The sequence below is a fragment of the Ictidomys tridecemlineatus genome, chromosome 15 (assembly GCF_052094955.1).
Source record: "Ictidomys tridecemlineatus isolate mIctTri1 chromosome 15, mIctTri1.hap1, whole genome shotgun sequence".
NCBI lineage: Eukaryota > Metazoa > Chordata > Mammalia > Rodentia > Sciuridae > Ictidomys > Ictidomys tridecemlineatus.
Window position 1 is genome coordinate 22,586,824 of NC_135491.1, and position 20,762 is coordinate 22,607,585.

General features: G+C 43.7%; 1 long non-coding RNA gene across 1 annotated transcript in view; it reads left to right on the plus strand.

The window, feature by feature from the left end:
* LOC110598691 (uncharacterized) overlaps positions 1 to 20,762 on the plus strand; it is a 216,535-nt gene that overhangs the window by 156,382 nt on the left and 39,391 nt on the right. The gene's annotated exons all lie outside the window — the stretch shown is intronic.

The following is a 20,762-nucleotide window of genomic DNA, read 5'->3' on the forward strand; positions in this document are numbered from 1 at the left end:
TTCAGCTTGAACTTGGGTCTTCTAGCTTGCAAAGATGTGCTTTCTTTGCCCTAGAGGGATAATCTTCAAAGATGAATTCATTTCAGGAAAAATTAATCTCCAAACTGCAAGCATCGCGAGATTTGTAATGACTTTCAAACATGCAACCACATCACAGGGTGCAGTGCTGAAGGGCAGTGTGGGTTGGACTTTCCTTCTCAATCACTGCAGCTACAATGGGCCTAGATATATGGGGCCGCAGTCACTATTGCCCTCAAGACCTAACACCAGGGCTTCATTTGATCTTGATGGTAGCTCTTCTCCTTCTCCCTCTTCTCCTCTTCCTTCTTCCCTTCCTCGTCCTCCTTCCTCTTCATTCCTTCTTCCTGATCCTCTTCTTTCTCCTCATCTTGCTCTTTCTTCTCTTGATGGAGGCCCGGTCTTTGGAGAACAGGATGGAGGGGCTCTCTGACCCTGTATCAGATCACGGTGCTTCTCCCATCAATGCAACCCTATCTGTAGAAGGTGCTGTCAATAAAAAAAATAAATAAATAAGAAAATTCCCTTTCCTTTGGCATTGAGTAGACATATAGGGCAGTTTCACATGTGTACTTCACTCACTCTTGGAGTGGGTGGGTGGGAGGGGAAAGGGAGGGAGAGAAGCCATAAGGTGAGCAATGTAAAGAGAGTTAGGGGTTTCCCTGCAGCTATGCTCAGCCTGGGCAGACCCCAGAGTGGGCAGGGGATGAAATGAAACCTCTCACCCCCTCCTCCCAGCCCTCTCACTGTGTGATCCCCTGGTTGAGCAGAGGGTGACTCTTGCATTTGAATCTTTGTGTTTTCTGTATAAAGTGACTTCTGAGTATAAACCAACATTCCGGTGCTTCACAGAAGTACCCTGTATTTCAACATCTGCCGGAAGTTTTCAAAGATCATGGTGACATCAGTTTTCACCTTCTGCGATGACTTTAGCATCTAACTGCCATTTAAGGTATAGCTCTATGGAAATTATTTGACACAATCTTGGACCCTGAGCACCTGCCCTCTTATTATCCATGTGAACAAAGAAATGACCTATATCATGTCTAAAATAATAGTGGAGGAGAGGGAGGAGAGAGAGAAAAGAAGAACGGAGAGCAGGAGGAGGAGAAGGTGGCAGGGGGTGGGGTGGGAGGAGAAGGCAGCTAATTTATCCAGATCTTCCCTACCTCCATGTTCTCCTTTGCTTTTTTTCCCTCCCTAGAGGCAAATAAAGCTGAACATAATGCACGAATGATTGCCAATTGGTAGTATTATTTAAATTTAAGAATTTTTTTGGTCATTAATCCTGTAAATGTGTCTATTCTTAGATGGCTGCAATTACCAATTTGCTGCTTGTCATAATAGTCATTAGGAGCAGAAAATATTATCTAATCACTTACGGGAAAAAAAAATAATCTGGGAACTTTAGTGCTTTTCCCTATAGTATTTGGACCGAGTGTGGTCTGAGCCCAAGTGCCTAACAGGACCTGAGGTGGCTCAGGGCTCTGTTTGTGGGGGAGCCACGAAGGGACTAGCAGTAAATAAATACTTACAAGAATTAAACTCATTTTTAAATGACACGGCTTCTTCGTGGGCAGAATTAGAGGGTCAGATGGGATCAGAGCTTTCCAAATAAGGAAAACAAGAACAAGTAGAGCTTACACATGTAAAGCTAAATTTGCTATAAAGAACTTTCCTTTATGTCAAGATAATATTCTGGTGGTGAGTGATAATAGATAGCAACTTAAAAAAAATATTGGATTAGCAGAGTCGAAGTAGTGAGCAACTTGATGCCAGTCCATAATTTACTTCAGTGCTCTCTGGCCACTCCTGTCCCCGATGTGGGTCCTGGGCAAACGTTTCCGTAGTACTCTTGAACTTTCATGTATTTAAAAGTGATTTATTTGCTGGGGGCAAATAAGGGGATTTGTATTCACCCTTCAAGACTCAGACAGAGATCGCTTTCTTCAAGAAGCCTGTCCTGGTATTTTACCCAGATTCATTTCTACCATGGTATCTGCTTCTTCTATGTGGTTGTCGCTCTGAGTGCATATTTATTGTGTCACCTGAGATTTTATGCTGTAATTTTCTTTTGCATTTCTGTTTCTCCCATAAGATAAGGGTATCTTGAACAGGGTCGGGTAACAATCTTTTTATTCCTCTTCATTGTATCCCCAGGTACTAGCCCTAGGCCTGATATATGAGAGTCCTGTCAATCAGGGCTCAGCTGAAGACACTTGGAACACTCAAATCTGGGTTATATGAAGAGATTTTAATAGGGAATGTTTTCAAAGGTGTAGGGAAACCCCAGCAATAGGGTAGGGGCCGCATCTAGAAAGAACAGTTCTCCATAGTCATCAGCTCCATATCTGGAGTAGGGGCAGGGAGGATGGTTTGGAGAGCACAGCTGGCAGGAACTGAGACCCTCAAGGGATTCAGCCAGATGACGAACAGGGAGACAATCAGGGATTTCCCTTCCTCACTCTAGTCTATAGCAGGCACTTCCTCCTGGTTGGAACACAGTCTTTGAGGTATCTGGGAAAGAATAAAGCAAAAGTTTTCAATTTCTATCAGCCCTGTACTTCTTCAAAAATGCAACTTTTTTCAGACCTGGGCTATATGAGTCATTGTATTACACTAATCAGTTAATTCCATTTTATAGATGAAAAATCAGAGACTCAGACACGTTAAGAAACTTGCCCAAGATTTCACGTTTTGTGGTAAAACAAACCAAGCTGGCTTGTGTAGAAATAAAAATGTATATGCTTTGATGACATGAAAAAGAAATTTCAAAAAAAAATCATAAGAGTTCAATTACAAAGTGAAAAGTATTAACATTTTAAATTCTGATAGTGCCAAACAGATCTTCCTGTCAGTCAAGATAAGACAAATAATGTGGCCATGAGCACCCCAAATCATCTCCCTGTTTTAAAATAACAAAGCCAGCTTATTTCTCCCTCTCTCTCTCCCTTCCTTCCTTCTTTCTTTTCTTTCTTCTTCCTCTCTCTCTCTCTTTCTTTCTTTTTAGGTACAGACAGATTTATTTAGGAAAGGAGACACATGCAAGGGAGAATGTGGGAAACAGCAAGATCAAGAAACAACCACAAAGAATTATTCCTTGATTTGCTTCATGTCCATCATGGATTCTGGGGATTCTGTTCTACATTGTCCTCTGTTATCCAGGAGGACAATTCACCCACAATATAGAGCAATTATAGTCACCACAGCACAGAGATCATAAAAGAAAATGTGTTAAATCACACACTGGTCCTTAAACTTTCTGCCCAGAGGTGATACCTTCATATTTGATTGCTCTAAGCAAGCGACATGGGGGCAGATGGGTGCAATCATTCTATGTGCAAAGAAGAGAAAGCATCTCTAGTGATTACTGTCTTCTGCAGCGACCACGGCAATTCACCTGGACCCTAAATTTATGCCTAATCTGCCGAGACAGGTGGGCTAGATGTGGTGCTCTCAGAAACCCTCCTCTCTCCATTGAAGTATTCATTTCTTTGATGTCGATTGTGTTTCTGCTGACCCAGGGCAGGGAACTAGACTGTGCTGGGTGCTGAGGACCCAGGTGCTGCCTGAGGCACAGGTGTGATGCTGGTCTCAAGAGATCTGCCAACTAGCATCATGAACTTTGCTAACAGTCTGATGCTAAGAGTCTTGCTTCAGTCATTCTGCATCCTGCTGTTTGAAATGGTATTAAGGTTCTGATCTGTTTTATAATTTTTTTCTTTCTAAGGACAATTTGTTGTTTTTGCTGACATTTAAAGAAAGGAGTAAAAATTTTATCTGGGAAATCTTCTTATAAACATGTCCCTGGATCTGAACATTTGCCCAAATGGGGCTTCTCTTCTCTCTTGAGATGCTGCAGGAGTAGGATTTGGGGCTACAGTTCAGCAGCGGGTCCAGGAAAAAGGGATCCATTCACCTGAAGGCGGGTTTGATAGTAGTGACAGAGTCAAGGCAGGATGCATTGATTTGTTTGTGTCCATGCAGGGACTTGAGGACAAGCAGTGCATGTGGTTTCGATTAATATTTTTTTGTCCCCAGTGGCGTATTGAGGTCCAGCAGTTCTGGCTTTCTTGTCACAGAACCAGGCAGGCAGCAATGGTGTATTCTGCCCTTAATTTGCAGAGCTTGTAAAATTCAGGAAACAAGAATTGACCACAAACATCCAATATTACCTCAGGACAGCATGTAAATTATATCCCAGTGTTCCTCTTCATCTCTGAAGATCTTTGCTGGAAGGACTAGGTGATTCAGCAGAGCTGGCTGGGGACAGAGAGTTGCAGGAACAATGCAGCCAACTGTGGTTACTGGCCTGGAAATTAGCAGAAGTCACTGCCTCTGCAGGTGGCTAATGGTGTGCAGGTGTAGGGTGACAGGAGAAGCCCCTGCTCAAATTGGGAGCACTTATTGGGTTATTTGTTTTTATTTTTGGCTCAAAATCAGCATGACCTATAAACTTTCGAAAAGGCATCAAAGCAGGAAAAATGCAATATTGCTACACAGAGTTAGGTGAACTGTGGGTGAAACCCAGCCTGCAGAGACAGTGTTTTGGTGCTCACAAAGTGTTTCTTTTAAACAGTGGCTGTCAAACAAACAAACAAAACAAAACAAAAAAAATAATCCATCAGAGATTTCACATAAAAATCAGCACTCCTTTTTCCTACTAAAAGTATTAATTTCTTTGTCAATATTGAGCCTCAGTTCCACATGGCAGCCTTCTCCTAGAGCTCAGTGGCCATTCACCCCCCCCCCATGAGGCGTACATAGGCACTCAAACATTTTCCTCTCCTCTCCTCCCATTGCTTCACACCTTGCCATCTCTACTCATTTATGGGACCACCTAATCCTGTAGGCATTTGAATATTTGTCCTCTATCATAAGCAGTGGCATAAATTTAAGATAATTTTGGGAAAAAAAACTTCATGAGATTAATTAATTGTAGTCATTTGGCACAGAGCCCAAAGGAGACCATAAAACCTCACGAATAAGAATCTCACTACTTGACTGAACCTTGATTTTTCTGGTAGTGGTCTAGGGTCAAGGCTTAGAAATCATTTCATAGCTCCTCTGGCAACATAGTGCCTAGCTCATCCTATTAGTTCAGAAATGGGTGGGGAAGCTGCATTATTTTTGCTTTACAGATAAACTAAGGCTCAGGGGTTAAGTTACTCATCCCAGGCCACTCAGCAAGGAAGTGAGAATAGTTTGTGGATCTCTGGGTCCAGGCTTCTCTTTCCATCATAATCAGTCCAAATCTGTGCTGTTCTTTATTTAAGAATTTTTCTTGGGGCTGGGGCTGTAGCTCAGTGGTAAAGTGCTTGCCTCAAAAGTGTGAGGCACTAGGTTCGATCCTCAGCACCACATAAAAATAAATAAAGATACTGTATGTTCATCTACAACTAAATGAATATTTAAAAAAAGATTTTTTCTTTAAATTGAATATACACACAAAGGAATTGGTTTGTATTCCATTATAATGGAAACTTGCATAATTGGTGGTGAATTGGTAACTTTAAATGTATTGAATGTGTTGGTATACACAATCCTCTAATCTTTTATTGTCTCTTTCCTCTTCTTCCCCACCCCAAGAAGAGAATGAAGTGGGGGAGGGAGAGAGAGGGAGGGTGGGAGGGAGGGAGGGAGAGAGAGAGAGAGAGAGAGAGAGAGAGAGAGAGAGAGAGAGAGAGAGAGAGAGAGAGAGAGAATATCCTAGTAGCTGGCAAAGTCCCTCTGGGGGAAACAGCTTATTATAGATGGAAGGTAAGTTATTTCCTGCATGTTTGGAGTCTTTGAAGGGAGTCTTTCTCTATAGGTCTTCAGATATGCCCTCTTATTCCACTAATAAAGAGAGATAAAGTGGGATGTCACTATGTATCATGCTTACCTTTGAGTAGATTGTAGGTATGAAGGAAAGGCCAGGTGGTCTGGAGAGAGTTTCATTCCCTAAAAAGAGCTTATATTCCATGATCTTCACCTACTATCTCCGGGTAGGGGGCAGGGAGAGGGAAAGAATGAGAGAAAGGTGGAGGTCTGGAAGCACAATTAAGTCATGTTTGCATAACTGCTATGACAGACATTGGACTGGGTGCTGTAGTCAAGGTAGAGAAGGGAGATATGGGGTCTCAGATGCGGGAACAAGATGCACAGAGGAAGACCCAGACTTTCTGGTAGCAGTTGAGATAATAGAGAAGGTAGAAAGTATGCCGTGGAAGTAATAGGATCTATGTATCCTAGAAATTTAGAGTAGAACAAACCAACAACAACAGGAGCAAATGCCTGAAAAGGGTCTTTCTCAAAATATTTTTTCTGCCTTTGATAGAAACCAAGCTTGAGACAGTGCAATCAAACCAGGAGATTTCATTGGTTCACATTCTTGGAAAGCCCAGTATGCATGGCATTGGGGAAGCTGGGTGCGAAAGCTCAAGCAGAGCCACCAGGATTGCCTATTGGTTCTGCTTTCATTCATGTTCTCGGTTATCATGGTGTCCTTCAGCAAGCAGTCTCACAGGAAATGTGCTTCCTCTTCTAATGTCTCCAGAACTCTGAGAGCCGAAGCCTACTGCCTCTCACGGCAGTGGGTCATCTGTATTCCAATAATTAATAATTTCAACAATTATCCCAATAAACCAAGTTCATTGGGTGCTATCCTCCCCTTTCCTTTTCAGTGTAAAAATGAAAATGACCAAGTATTTAATTGTACCCTGGAAAGAATATTATCCTTTATTGAGTCTTTGCAATGGCATCCTAAGGCTATGGCTGCTGTGCTCAGATGGGATAAAAGTTTTCTCTTACTGCTAATGTTGGAAATGTTTCTTTCCCACGACTTCCAAAAACTCTGTTTGAGGTAGGTCTATGCGCCACCTTGAGGGAGTAGGACAGGAAAGATTCCATACCCCCTTTCCCTGCCAATAATCTTTGGATAGGTCTATGGAACCTCTTTCTTTGTAGTGTGACATTAGATATGTCCCTTAATCACTCTGAGCTTTGGTCTCCTTGTTTGTGAAATGAGAATAACCATGATGTCTAACTTATAGGGTTGTAGCAATAGTTAGAACAATGCTCAGCCTGTAGTTAGTGCTTGGCAAGTGATAATCATGTTTATTCTGCCATTAAGAAAATATGGAGCCACGCATGGTGGCATATGCCTGTAAACCTAGCGTCTTCCGAGGCTGAGGTAGGAGGATCGCAGGTTCAAAGCCAGCCTCAGCAACTTAGCAAGGCTCTAAGCAACTCAGTGAAACCCTGTCTCAAAATAAAAAATAAAAAGGGCTGGGGATGTGGCTCAATTTTTAAAGCACCCTGGTTGTGTATATATATACACACACACACACACACAAACACACACACACACACACACACACACATATATACACAAACATATATACATACTTGGTGGAGGGATGTTCCAGCTGAGTGATGCTTAGACTTAGAAAAAGGAACCCAGCTGAGCCTAGAAGTTCCTAATTAAGATATGCCCCCTCCAGTTTGGCTCCAGTTTCCCAGAGACCTCTTGGATTAAGCGTGATTTCACACTCTGGCACCCTCACTGCCTCTAGACCAGGGACAGAGCCGTCTTGGATGCTGAAGCAGGCAATCCTCTGGAGTGCAGGACTCAAACGTGAGCCAAGCATTTGCCTTCTTTGAGACATTTTGCTAGGAGCTGGGCTTTATTGTGAGCCCAGCTGAGTGACCCTGCTGTGCTAAGTCAGCAGAAGAGTACAACATGCCTGCCAGGCTCTTAGCCACGAGGGCTTGACTCTCAGAGGAACCTGAGAGAACGGTGTCTACCCCTCCTGAACACGAGGTCTGTGGCTCTGGGGTCCATGGTCTCCACCTGGAGTAATGTTATTTATCCCTGTGCTTGGGGCTGAGCTAAGGTTAAACTCTCCCAGACTTAGTGATGCACAGGTTCCTTAGATAACTGCAGAAATTCCAGGAGGAGCCTGAGTAAACGGGAATTTTCTCTCTTTTTTTTCCCCCATTGCTGGGTCCTGGAGCTAGTCTGCCTCATTTTTTTCAATTTTGTACCATCGTCCCATCCTCTGTCCTCTGAGATGCACCCTGCAATGTCTGCTCCCTGCAATGAAGGATGACTCCTCAGGATGACAAAGGATCCCTCTGTCAATGCTCTCCCAACTTCTCTGTGCCCTTGGCCCCAGCCCCCAAAGACTGAACTCCAGGTGGGGCCTCCAGAGTGATTCCCTGAGGACCCCTCCCTGGGAGCTCTTCCTTTTTGATCTCTTACTGTATGGAGTTCAGCTGTGGGACCATGGAGGGAGCTGCAAGGAGGAGGGCTGGTCCTGCCATCCAAGCACTGCCAGGCTCACCAGCTACCAGCAGTGAGTGAGGAAGTTCACCAGTGAATTTGCATTGAATTTGAATATGTATTTGCATCTATTTTGCCAAGTCTGTGAAGTTGAATCCCCAGGCAGTTTTCAAACTCCACATTTCAGGGCTGTCACCCTTAAGATCGCAATTTCCTTTTTCTCTTTGCCTTCTCACACACTGATGTTGACTCTGAGATTACCATCATGAAAACTAAGCAGGGAAGGGAGAGGAAGGGAGACTGCCAAGAGGGCATGGGAGGGAGGAGAAAGAGGGTCATAGTTGCGACTACCCAGATTGGGGTTCAGCTTGGGGAAACCACTCCATTCCCTTAGGACTAAGGCCATGGAGCTTCATGGTACCATTATATATGAGTATTTGCTGTGTGCTGAGCCCTGTCCTGGGGAAAGAAGTACAAACAGCCTTCAGGCTGCTGATGGTCTGGTGGGAGGAACACACTTTTGCTGGATGAAGCTGGCTGGGTCTGTATTGGACCCAGCAGAGTACAAAGGTGGAAGGAAGTGATTAGTTTCCCCTGGCTGGGAGGTGGAGAGAGTAAAAAGTCTTCCTAGAGGAGTTGATGCTTGATGTGTGCCTTGATATTCGAGAGGGTGTCTTCTAGGCATGCAGTCAAGGGAAGAGAATTGGCAAAATCCTCACTGGAGTACCTTTTGTGTGGGGTGGAATGCGTAAAAATGAGGTTAAGGAAAAAGCAATGACAGACAAGGCCAGATCTTGAAAAGCCTAGAAGAGGCCCTCTGAAGAGTTGTAGATTTAAAGAAGACGTGAGGAGCCATTGAAAGGGTTAAGTAGGTGTTATGGTTTAGATGTGGAGTCCCCTATAAGTTCACATAGGAGACAATGCAAGAAGGTTCAGAGGAGAAATGATTGGGTTATAGCCTGAACTCAATCAGTGAATTAGTCCCTGATGGGATTAACTAAGTCCTAACTGGAGGCAGGTGGGGTGTGGCTGGAGGAAGTGGTTCATAGGGGCTGTGGCTATGGGATATGTATTTGTATCTGATAGTGAAGTCTCTCTCTCTGCTTTCTGACCATCATGTGAGCTGCTTCCTTCCACATCACTATTCTGCTATGATGTCCTGCCTCACTCTAGCTCTAAGAAATGGAGCCTGCTGTCTGTGGATTGAGACCTCTAAAACCATGAGCCCTCAGATAAACCCTTCCTCCTCTACAATTGGTCTTTTAGTTACAACAGTGAAAAAGCTGACCAAAACAGAGGTAGGTGTGTGCTGTGGGCAGATCTGGGTTTCGGTTGCTTTGTTTTCTGGCTCTATGGGGAGTCACCTTCTTTCCACTGACCAGACTTGAGTTTCTCTGGAAGGGAAGAAGCTGTGTACTTTATGTGAGGCTCCTCTGCAAAACCTTGCCTGCCGGTGACCTAAGGGTAAAGGCACAGCATATCCATTTAGCACAGTGCATGTCAAGGGTTAACACTCCAGATGCAAAGAGCTGGCAGAACCAGAGCCAGCATTTGTGCTGCTCAGAGCTGGAGAGTAGACTTTCTGCAGGAGCAGTATGGAGGGGGTGGGGGTTTCTTGAGCCAAGACATCCTAACAAAGAAAGTGGGGAAGAAAGAGGGGGTGGAGATGCTTGATATGCAAATCAGCCCTGAGGCCCAGAGGACTGCAGGAAGGGGGGGGGCAGAAATCACAGTGGTGACAACATAGCAATTCTGAGTCATAGCAGCCAAGATAGTGTGGGCCTGGGGCCCTTCAGCCAGGCAGGGCTGGTGGGGGGGGCAGGAGTTAATGGGGCAATCCTTGCTTCACCCACTCTCACAGAGCTGAGCGTTGGGTTTCCTACCTCCTCCCCCAACTCCCTCTTTAGTCATAAATAAGCCAAGAGAGGAGAAATCTGGGAAATGAGTGCCCTCCTTGTGCATGGGGGGGCCTCCTGGGGAGGCGGAATAAAGCAGAGAGGCTTGACAGCTCTTTAACAATGCTGGCATTCTACGTACAAATATTACCCACCACCCCTGGTGGAAGAGTACCATTTTTCATTATGTTCATCTATCACTGTAAATTGCCTGCCATTATTGCTTAAAATTTGTTTTTGTAGTTCAGGGATGTTGGGCTTTATTTAAAAGGATGGAAGAAAATAAGCAATAAGCAGAATTATTAGTGGACTTCACTTTATAAAAAAAATAAAAAAACAAAAACAAATACAAAAACTTGAACTGACCTAATAAATCAAAGAGGCCTAGCAAAGAAAAGAGGGTCTTCTCTTAGAAAGTACAATTGTCCCAAGAGGTGCCTTGTAAATTACACATTCTCCCCGTATGGAGAGAGTAATGGAGTAATGGGGTGAGGGAGCTTGGAGATAAGAGGAAGATGGGAATTCATTTTAAAGCAGGATTTCCTAAACTCTAATTGCATGGTGGAGTATGTTGGGAACACAGGACCTCTGTCCTGCCCTTGCATCCCTGTGCACCCTTTGGGATGCTCAATGACTTTAACATGTGTGCAGTCCACAGGGCTCCACCCTTTGGGGGTTGTTTATTTTGGCTCCTAAACCTTTCAGCTGCCACTTCAGACAAGGAGTCCAACTTTAGAGGTGTCACATGCTATTCTGGGGACTAAAGAAATCTGGGGGAGTCCAGCAGTCTGGTGAGATGGTGGGGAAGTGCCCTTCTAGGATCTGTTCAAAGTACTGCCTAGTAGTGAACCTGCTTGGGGGTAGCAACTTTTTATATTTATGTTGTCATGCTCTGCTCTTGCTATCCTGTAATTCTTAATTTTTGAACAAGCGGTACTGTGTTTTCATTTGGCACCAGAGTCCACAAATTATAAAGCTAAATCAGAGCACACTGAGGGATCCGAGAGGTCAAAACACACCTAATTTTGCTCAACATACCATTTCCCGGAAGTCTTCTGAATTTTGTCTTTGTCAGTTTGTGCTGTTATAATAAGGTAACAGAGACCCAGTGGCCTAAGTAGCAGACATTTATTTCTCATAGGTTTTGAGGCTACAATGTCCAAGATCAAGACATCAAGTAAGGCACCAGTTAGAATAACAGTCATCAAGAATAGAAATAATATTAAATGCTGGATAGGATGTGGAGAAAAAGGAACATTTTTCCATGGTTGGTAGGATTGTAAATTAGCACAACCACTGTGGGGGAAATCAGTAGGGCGGTTCCTCAAAGGACTAGGCAAGATACCACCATATGACCCAGCTATGCTACTCCTCCATATTTATCCTAAAGAATTAAAGTCATTCTACAGTGACATATGCATATCCATGTTTATAGAAGCACAACTCACAATAGCCAAACTATGGAACCAGCCTAGGTGTCCATCAACAGATGAATGGATAAAGAAAATGTGGAATATATATACCATGGAATTTTATTCAGCCTTAAAGAAAAATGGAAGTATGTCATTTGCAGGAAAATTAATATAACTAGAGACCCTCATGTTAAGTGAAATAAATCAAACTCAGAAGGTCATATGTTTTCTCTCATATGAGGAAGATAGAGAGGAAAAATGAAAAGAAAGGTAGGAGTGGATCTCGCGAAAATCAAAGGAAAATCAGTAGTGGAAAGGAACTAGGCGGGGAAGAGGTGGAGAGTGATATTGGCCAAATCATATTGTCATGTTGTTATATTGTGTGCATGTACAAATATGTAACAACAAATCCCATCATTGTGTACAACTGTAATACACCAATAAAAAATGTAGAGAAAAAAATAGAGATCTGGTAAGGGCTTACTTACTGGTTTGTTGATGGCCGTCTTCTTTGTGTGTCCTCATATATCAGAGCAGAGAGAAGAAGCAACCTCTCAGGTGGCTCTTCTTATAACCTCACTAATCTCATTATGGGAACTCCACCCTCATGATCTCATCACCTCCCAAAGTCCTTACCTTCTAACAACATCACAAAGCGTTAGGATTTCAACATGTGATTTGTTCTGGAGGACTCAAACATGCAGTACAAAGGAAATTTGAGTCATTATTTTCTAGGAATAACTATTTAATCACCTTTGAAAAATTTTTTTCCACTTAGAAGACACTTTTTTTTAAAATAAAAGGCCTCCTTAAGTAAGAACTAGGCTATTGAAATGAAAGCAGCTGGAAATGGGCATGTGTGAATACAGGAAGATTTAATTTGGAGTTCCTAAAGTCATCCTTCAGTTCTCTGAGGAATGCATGCTGCGGAAGTCAGGAGGGGTATGCGGATTCAGGCAGTCAGAAAAGCTGACCTTGGACTCAGACCCAGTGCTGCATTTCCATCACTGGCACACATGGAGTCAGGCTGCTCCAAAACACGGTCACTTTATTTAAATGGAGAGAGAGAAAAGCCAGAAGAGTCATTTGATGTCATATAGGCAAGTGGTTGATTTGCTTCTAAAAGTCTATTCTTCTTCTTCTTTTTCTTCTTCTTTTTTTTTTTTAAACTCTTAACCCCTTTTTAGAGTTATTTATTCTGGCCTCCTGGACCTTCAGGTACTCCCTTAGACAGGGAAGACAATTCTAATCCCAAGACTAGCAAGTGGCACAACTGAAGAGTTATGGGGAAGCCCAGGAGGCTGGTGGCATGGTGGGATGTGTCTTTCTGGACCTGCTCCAACTACCACCCACACACCCACTTGGGGACTGCAGGAAACAGCTTTTTATTCACCAATTCTGATTTACAGCCATGAACTTGGCAAGATCTGGGCATACCTGCCATCTGTATGGATATTTTGTGAGTGCCCAGCCTGGAGACAGGGATACCTAGGACAAAGAACACCAACAATATTTTATTGCATACCCCCAAATGTACATTTGAATGGCAACAATCCGGGGCTCTCACCCACATTTCTCAGAAAACCTTTGTGCTCATCTCTCATTCAATATCTTCTTGCTTCCTCATCTGCCTCCCCCAAATCACGTCATCACCATCATTTACAAAATGAAGTCCACACACCGCCGTGGGACATTTGCGCCCACGGATGATTCAAGATCTGCCTTATTTTTCCAGGCCCATTTTCCATGATTCATCATGGCAGCCGATGATCTGACCAAAACGATTCTTACCTTTCCTTTGCTGCTGTGTGCCTTCCTTCTGCAGCTCATGTTGGGCCTCCACTGGGAATGTCTCTCTCCACTTGTCCACAAAGCCTTCTGCAGGGCAGACGTCTCCTGATCCTTCAAGCCTTTCCTGATCCCTAAGTTCATAATCTAGTCTCACACTCCTCTGGCAGTGTGGGCTCCCCAGAAAGCAGATGCTGAAATAAAGACCTGGAAGCAGGTGGTTTATTTTGGAGGTGATCCCAGGGAGTGGAAATGGAGAAGAGGAGAAAGTGATATAGGAAAGGGAGAAGAGTGTTAAGGAGCAAGTGACCACTGTGGGCACCTAGGGTCCAACTTTCTGAGCCATTGAGGAACAACCATGCAGAATGTGTCTCAGGATCATCCCACCAGGAGACCAAAAGGGTGATGCTGTATTCCTAGTGGCTGAAGCTATTTTCTGACATCAATTCCCCTCTATTTTCTTGGGAGTCCCGTGCACAGATGAGCAGCCCTTTATAGATTTGGAGAAGCTGTACTTCATACTTGATATGGAGCGCTGTCAGGCAGAGTGCTAAAATCTAGTGAACAAAGGAATGCATGGTACATTGAGGCAATGGCTATCAGCTTTCTTTGTGAAGGACATTTTTCTTCTACTGGGCTTCTGGGGAATGGAAACCTGGTTTGACTCTTCCCTGGACTCCCTGCAGCCCCATAATGCAGGTCCTCAGTAGATAACACCTCAGTGGATGAATCACATCAATGGTGCTTTCATCCTCTTTATCTCACATGCTCATCTCCCCCAAGATGCCTCACTGCCTGCGTCCTGCCTCATCCCTTCCTCTAAGTGCCACCCAGCTGTAGAGCAGGGACCACCAGCTTTTCTTCTGGCATGTTCTTGGACATCATTGCTGCTCCAATTCTTCTTCCCTTTGCTTTTTTGTTTTCCTGAAAGAATTGAGTCCAGCTTGTAATATTTGTATAAATATGCAAGAGTTACTTGTCAGAAATACAGGTTAAAAATCAATCAGGAGAAGGCAAGGGACACCTGCAGCCAGCTCTTGAGCTGAATCGTGACCAGCAGTCAACACAATCCCGTGAGGGTCTCGGCTTCCTGTGGCCAAGGTGAAGGGAGAAATAGGTGAAGTGAGAGCAAACAAGCTCCTCTAAAATTACTGATTTGATTTGTGCTACCAGTGAGCAGGAAGAATTCGGAGCCTGGGGCCAAAGGGAAGAGATAAGAATAGTCAAGTCCTTTACAAAAGACAGTTGTGATTTCTTAGTTTTTGTTTATTGAGGACATTCACCAAATTAAAACACTGAATTATAACTGGTTGGAGGCATTTCTGTTGGAACCTAAGTTAACACAGGCTAGCCACCTTGCATTTATGGTCATTTAGCTCAGGCAGCAAAAATAATAAATAAATAAATAAATAATAAATAAATAAAATTCCCATAGAAGTTGACCTGGGAAAGCAAGAGAATAAAAGAGTTAGCTATACTACTAAAGGGAGCAGTGGGAACTATGGCAAACTAAAGAGCTTCAAGGGGCTATTGCCACCCACCCATGGCTGATTATTGTCATGTGAGATGCAGGCTCAGCATAGCTAGCTGACTTTTCCAAAGAAGTTGGAAATCTTTGAATTTGTGTGACATCTCCCAATTTTTGAACATTGAGAGTCAACTTAATACATTACTGAGTGGGTCAAACCACTTGCCTGTGAACCACCAGAGTGTGTTAACTGAACTGCAAGAATGAAGAGATATGGAAAGCAGATGAGAGGTCTCTTAGGTTTTCTGAATTTTCCAATCACCTTTGGGTAATTGCCCATCTCTTACAGGAAATGGGATTGATTTATGAAGGGCCCGTTTTCCCAACCTGGACTAGAGATGTGCACCATTGACTTGGTTCTCTTTGGACACCATTTGAATTCTAGCATGATAGTATCACACTCCTGGGGCTTGTCTCTTCCAACCTGTGTTGTTATTTTCTCCCCCTGGGGTATATTTCAAGCTCATGCCACTTCACCATGTGGCATATACTAGATACTCAATAAATATTTGCTGACCATAAGGAGGAAGAGTCTCTGTCCACCACAGTATGCAGGGCACGGGGGACTTTTCTGCAATTTGTGCTCTATGATGGGGTGAATTGAATTAGTGGAGGAAATTTTATCTGTATAAACAAAAGAGTTTTCTCAGAGACCCATGAGAAGGAGTCCGAGGATGGGGAAATCTTCCAGAGGCATCATAAAATCCACAGATCTTTGCAAAAAGATCCCATGCAGGTTTCTCCGGCAGTAATCCCTCTGCATCCTGCAGTGGCAGTGATGCCTCTACCTAATGGGCTTTGGTGTTATTATAGCCATTCCTGCTATTTAGTCTAATTTCTCTGGCTCCTCATCACACTGCCTACCCCTAGCACATACACCTGTAGTAGCCGCCGAGCACTGTCTCCTCTGGGCCTCTTGATTAATTCTTTGCAGGTATAAATCGACAATTATTATGCCTCCCATTAGTCATCTCTCCTCTGGGCTGTACAAATTTAGTTCTCCTGATAGCAATGAATCATGGGACAAAGTGTTCATTTGCATTACGTGCCAGCTCTTTCAATCAAACTCTGTTTTTATAACACCTCATTACAAGTCTCCTTAACATCTCTCTGTTCCGAGTGTTAAATTCAAAGCTCTAATGACATGGAGGCTGTCATCTCTACTGTCTCTCTCTTTCCTAAGATGTGAAGTCTTAGGCACCTGGTGTGGAAGGTGGGTCTGGACACTCCCGTTCATCTCATGCCGGCACCTGAGCCAACGTGGGGAAGCAGATCAAGACTTACTCTAGAGCTGACAAAAATTGATAATAATGAGCCAATTTACAAGGAAGAGACTCATTACCAAGCTAGTTACCAATACATTGGGTTGCTGGATTTCTGCCAATAAATTGGATCTCCTGCAGTGAGTGATTTTTCAGCAGCTTTTAGGAACTCTCTCCAGCTTAAAAATACTTTGGGGGAAATCATCTTTATAATAAAAAGAGAAGAGCGAGCCTATAGTTGCGTATGTGTGTGTATGTGGGGTAGGGATTGCATTTTGGGGGTACCGAAGACATCACATAGAGACATTTTCGCTACATTCTATTTTTTTTTGGTTTCTTTTAGAGCTAAGATGTGGTTGTTGTGACTACTTTCCAGAGGTTTCCCCAGATGACTGCTTAATTTTCAATACAACTATCCCAGGCAATACAATTGTAACTGAATGGAAGTAAAACACTCCTGACTTGCAGTCTGTGATGCAATCAAGGCCCAGTCCTTGGAATTCAAAAAGAACACATTGCAGGATCTAATTATGGGAAACTGAGCAGGGAGCAGGAGGCAAAGGAATTCATTTTGAACTGAACGGAGAAAATCCTCACTGCTAACCTTTGGCTTTTATTATTTGAAAATTTCCATCAGAGGGTTATGTGTGTTGGCTGCAGATACCTGCAGGTGAGATGTTCCATTCAACTCTCCACTTTGTCTTGTGTTTGTGGACGCGATTTCAAGGAGACAGAATCAAACTGCTGTGATCCGGCCCTGGGAGCAAGTTTAGAAAACAGAGCTGCCTGTTCACCCCATCCCTATGTGCCTCACCAAGAACTTTTCCCATAGAGTCGTGTCTTTGAAATGTATTAGAGAAAAATAGGTCTGCATAGACTGGAATAGGGTCATTTCATGAGCTGAAGCAAATTCAGGTCATATGTAAAGTGTCATGGCTCATGGATTGTCTATATATAGGCCCCTTAAGTTGACTCTAACTTTCTTTTGGAAATGATACTCATGCTGGCATCTAGCTTTCTCTCCTGCAATAGTGGTGGGAATAGACCTTATGTAACCAGATCTTATGATCTGGACTGAGGGACAAGGCTGGTTTGCTGATGGTGGATATCATGGTCTTCCAGTCATGACTGGGACCTCTAGGAATGTCCACGTGGGAAGTTGAGGACACACATCAGCTGTTCTCCAGTGAGAACTCAGTAACACCTTGTCTGTGTTATGGGTTCTTGTTTGTGTTGTCTTCTCATTTAAGCTGGCAGCTCCTAAGGAATGGTGCTGTTTCTGGTGTTTGTCTGCAATCCATCTGCACACGACTGGCACAGAGTCAATGTTCAAAATACACCTGGTGCCTTGAAGCTAGATACATTTGGTGGTCCCGGTGTTTACTTCTGGCTTCTCCTCTCCCTTTGCAGCATCTGGGGAAAATTATCTCACTTCTCTATATTTTTGGTATCCTTACCCATAAACTAAAACCAATCCTGCCTGCCTTCCAGGGTTTATGAAAATAATAGGAGGTGGCAGGTGGTAAGACTGAGCACAGGGCTGGCCACTAAGCCAGCACTAGATGCGTCTTAGTTTTCATTTTGTTGGATTGTCCCTAATCTTCCCCAAGCTCGAGGAGAGAGACAGAATTTCCTTCTGGGGAATCTGGCAAAGGAGCCTGTTTGGACATCCTCTATTGTTGCATTAATCATTGAGAAATATTTGATTAAAAAGATGCATGGGATGGTTGGGTTGTCATCAGTGGGAAAATAGAAGTTCCACCAAGAACAAAAGGGTTGTCTTGGGTTAAACAATATCCAGGATCCTCAGCACCCCCAGAGAAGAACAGAAGATAGGAATTTACCTGGGGAATTGTAGCAGAATCAACAACCCAGACATTTGGGCTTCAGTGGGGTAGGACAGGCCAATGACTTAGCAGCTTGATCTGATGGGTGGGTCTGAAGGGGAAAGTTACCAACTGATTGCTGGGTCCTCTAACATCCAGGATGGCCTTGCTGTGTGGACATGACTAAGGCACAACTGGTACCTCAAGGTGATGGGGTAAGCCTGGATCTGGCTCCAGGGCATGTGCCACCTCAAGCAAACTACCTGAACTTTCTTGGGCTCAATGCCTCATTTTAAAAATGGGGATAATAACTGCTGCCTCGAAGGGTCCTGTCAGACTAATAGGCACCTAACCCTAGCTCTGCCAGTGCTGGCTGCCTGCCCTTGGGCCATTCTCTAATTTCTCTGCTTTAGTTTTCTCATCAGTCACCTGGAGATACTTGGAGGGTTATAAAATTAACAGTTGAAAGCACTTGAATAGTACTCGGTTCACAGTAAGTGCACAATAAAGATGCTTCTTTTATTGCTATTATAACTATTTTATTTAAAATTACCCATTCTTGTTGCTGAAGTATTAGAAAAATCAAGCTGGGGGTCCCTCAGGCCAAGCTCTCTATACACAGGCACCATCCTTCAGAATTGGAAGCTGGGTGCTCTGACTTGGAATTAAAGGTTGAAACCCTTGCAGAATGGAACCAAAGGGCTTTGGGATATCAGGATATGATGCAGCTTAAGACCCTGCAAAGTAGGTTGTTCTATACTTGAAGGTGGATAGACTGAGGGTCTGAGCAGGGCCTCTGGATTCTCAGGGTCACATGTTGCATTAGAGGCAGAGTTAAGGTTGTAACCTGGTTCTCTGAGCTCACAGCTGACCTTTGTGATATGCTTGCCCAGATTTCTGAAGCAAGAGTTCTTTCTCCTTGGCTGAATAGGGTGTTTGCTGATATCACGCTAAGCTTTCCAGGCAAAGGTTGGTGTCTCTCAATGTAAACTTGGAAGCACAGTGAGATTCTTACATGTGCCTTCCAGGATTTGGGTCTCAAGTCTGCACAAGACTTAACTACCTTGTCTTCCCTGCAAGATGCAGAATTAGGCCCAGCATCACCAAGTTGAACTGTTCTGCAGATGCATGGAATACAAATCACTGTTCATCAGCCCTCACCTGACCTAGCAGCCATACCCTGGGAGTGGGTATACTTCCCCACAAAAATGCAGACAGTAGTACCCTAGTCCAGTGTTGTCAGGTGCATAACCACTTGCTACATGTACAATTTTGTCCCATCCTCCATAGCCTCTCTACTCCTTACTGGTTAGAAACTACTCATTGGCATCTGAACTGAGGTTGGTGTTTGGATTTTAAGAGGGTTTTTTTTTTTTTTAAACAGCAGCTTGGGGGGTCTAGTTTATGTTTTTATGTTTAGCAGGAATGCTGAAAATTGTGTTAAATCCAGATAGATCCTCTAAGTATCTTAACATTAAACAGGCTGTAGGGAATGTGTATAGCAGATAAATGCTCTTAATTTTTCCTCTTAAAATGTTATCTCCTCCACTCCTTCTGATACTTTCTGTTTATTCCGAGCTGGGCAAAAGCCTCCTCACTATATCATTTCTAACTATAGGTGAGGGTCTGAGTTTCTATAGTCAGCACTTTTCAACATCTGCTGCCCAAGAGGGGTTGGGCTTAGAATTTGCTTGCTGCAGAGATGAAGGAAATCACAGTTTGAGCAAGAGATAAATCAAAACTAGTGAGGACTCTTCAGAAGGTAACTTCTCTTTGGAAAGGAAATGCTGAAGCAGGTGGTACACAGAGAGGTGGGTATGTTCTTTCCTCTGATCTGTGACAATCTTAGGCTCAATCCAGAATCTTTCTTCTGATCTCTTTTGAGACTCCTTTCCCTTCTCAGGACCTGGTCTTTCCATTGGAACAGTGAGAGTTAGGACATAAGCCACCTCAATCCAAGCAGGTAGCTTTGTTGACCACTCTTCCTGACTTTGGACACTCATGGGACCTGTTGGGGAGTGAAAGCTAACAAGTAAGGGGATGCTGGTGGTGAAGCCCAGTCTTGTTGGACAGGACACGGAATAGAGGAGAGATGGGAACCAACAGAAGACTTCCTTCCAAATGCCCTTGGGTGAAAATATTAGAGTGCTTAGATACTTCCTGTAGGTCAGGTCCTCTAAACAGCTACCTTGGTCCATTTGGACTGCCGTGCCCAAATATCTCAGGTTGGGTAATTTATAAATAGTAGGCATTTATTTCTTATAGTTCTAGAATCTAAGTCAAAGGTACCAGCAGATTTCATGTCTGGGGAGGGCCAGTTTCTCATAAATTGTACTGTATAGGTGTCCTCACCTGATAGAAGTGACCTCTTTTATAGGCCCATTCACAAGGCCTCTGCCCTCATGATACCATCTTATCTCCCTGCAAAGGCCCCACTTCTTAATACCAACACATTGGGAATTAAGTTTCAGTTCATCGACTGTGGAGGGACACAAACATTCAGACCATAGCACCATCTAAAGAGGCTCTGGGGAATGTGTAGCAGATAATGTACTTAATTTCCCTATTCAAGAGAGAGCCAGGAGCCCCTCCCGTCAGCCTCTTCCTAGTTCCTTGGGCTCTGGAAAGACACAGAGAGGTATGTCTCCAGGAACCAGGAACTCTGTCATTTACCTAAATTAATGGTTCCATGTCTCTGTCATTCTGAGCCTTTCAGCTGAGGCACACATTTATCAGACTTAAAGGATGAGAAAATGAGAGTAAGAGC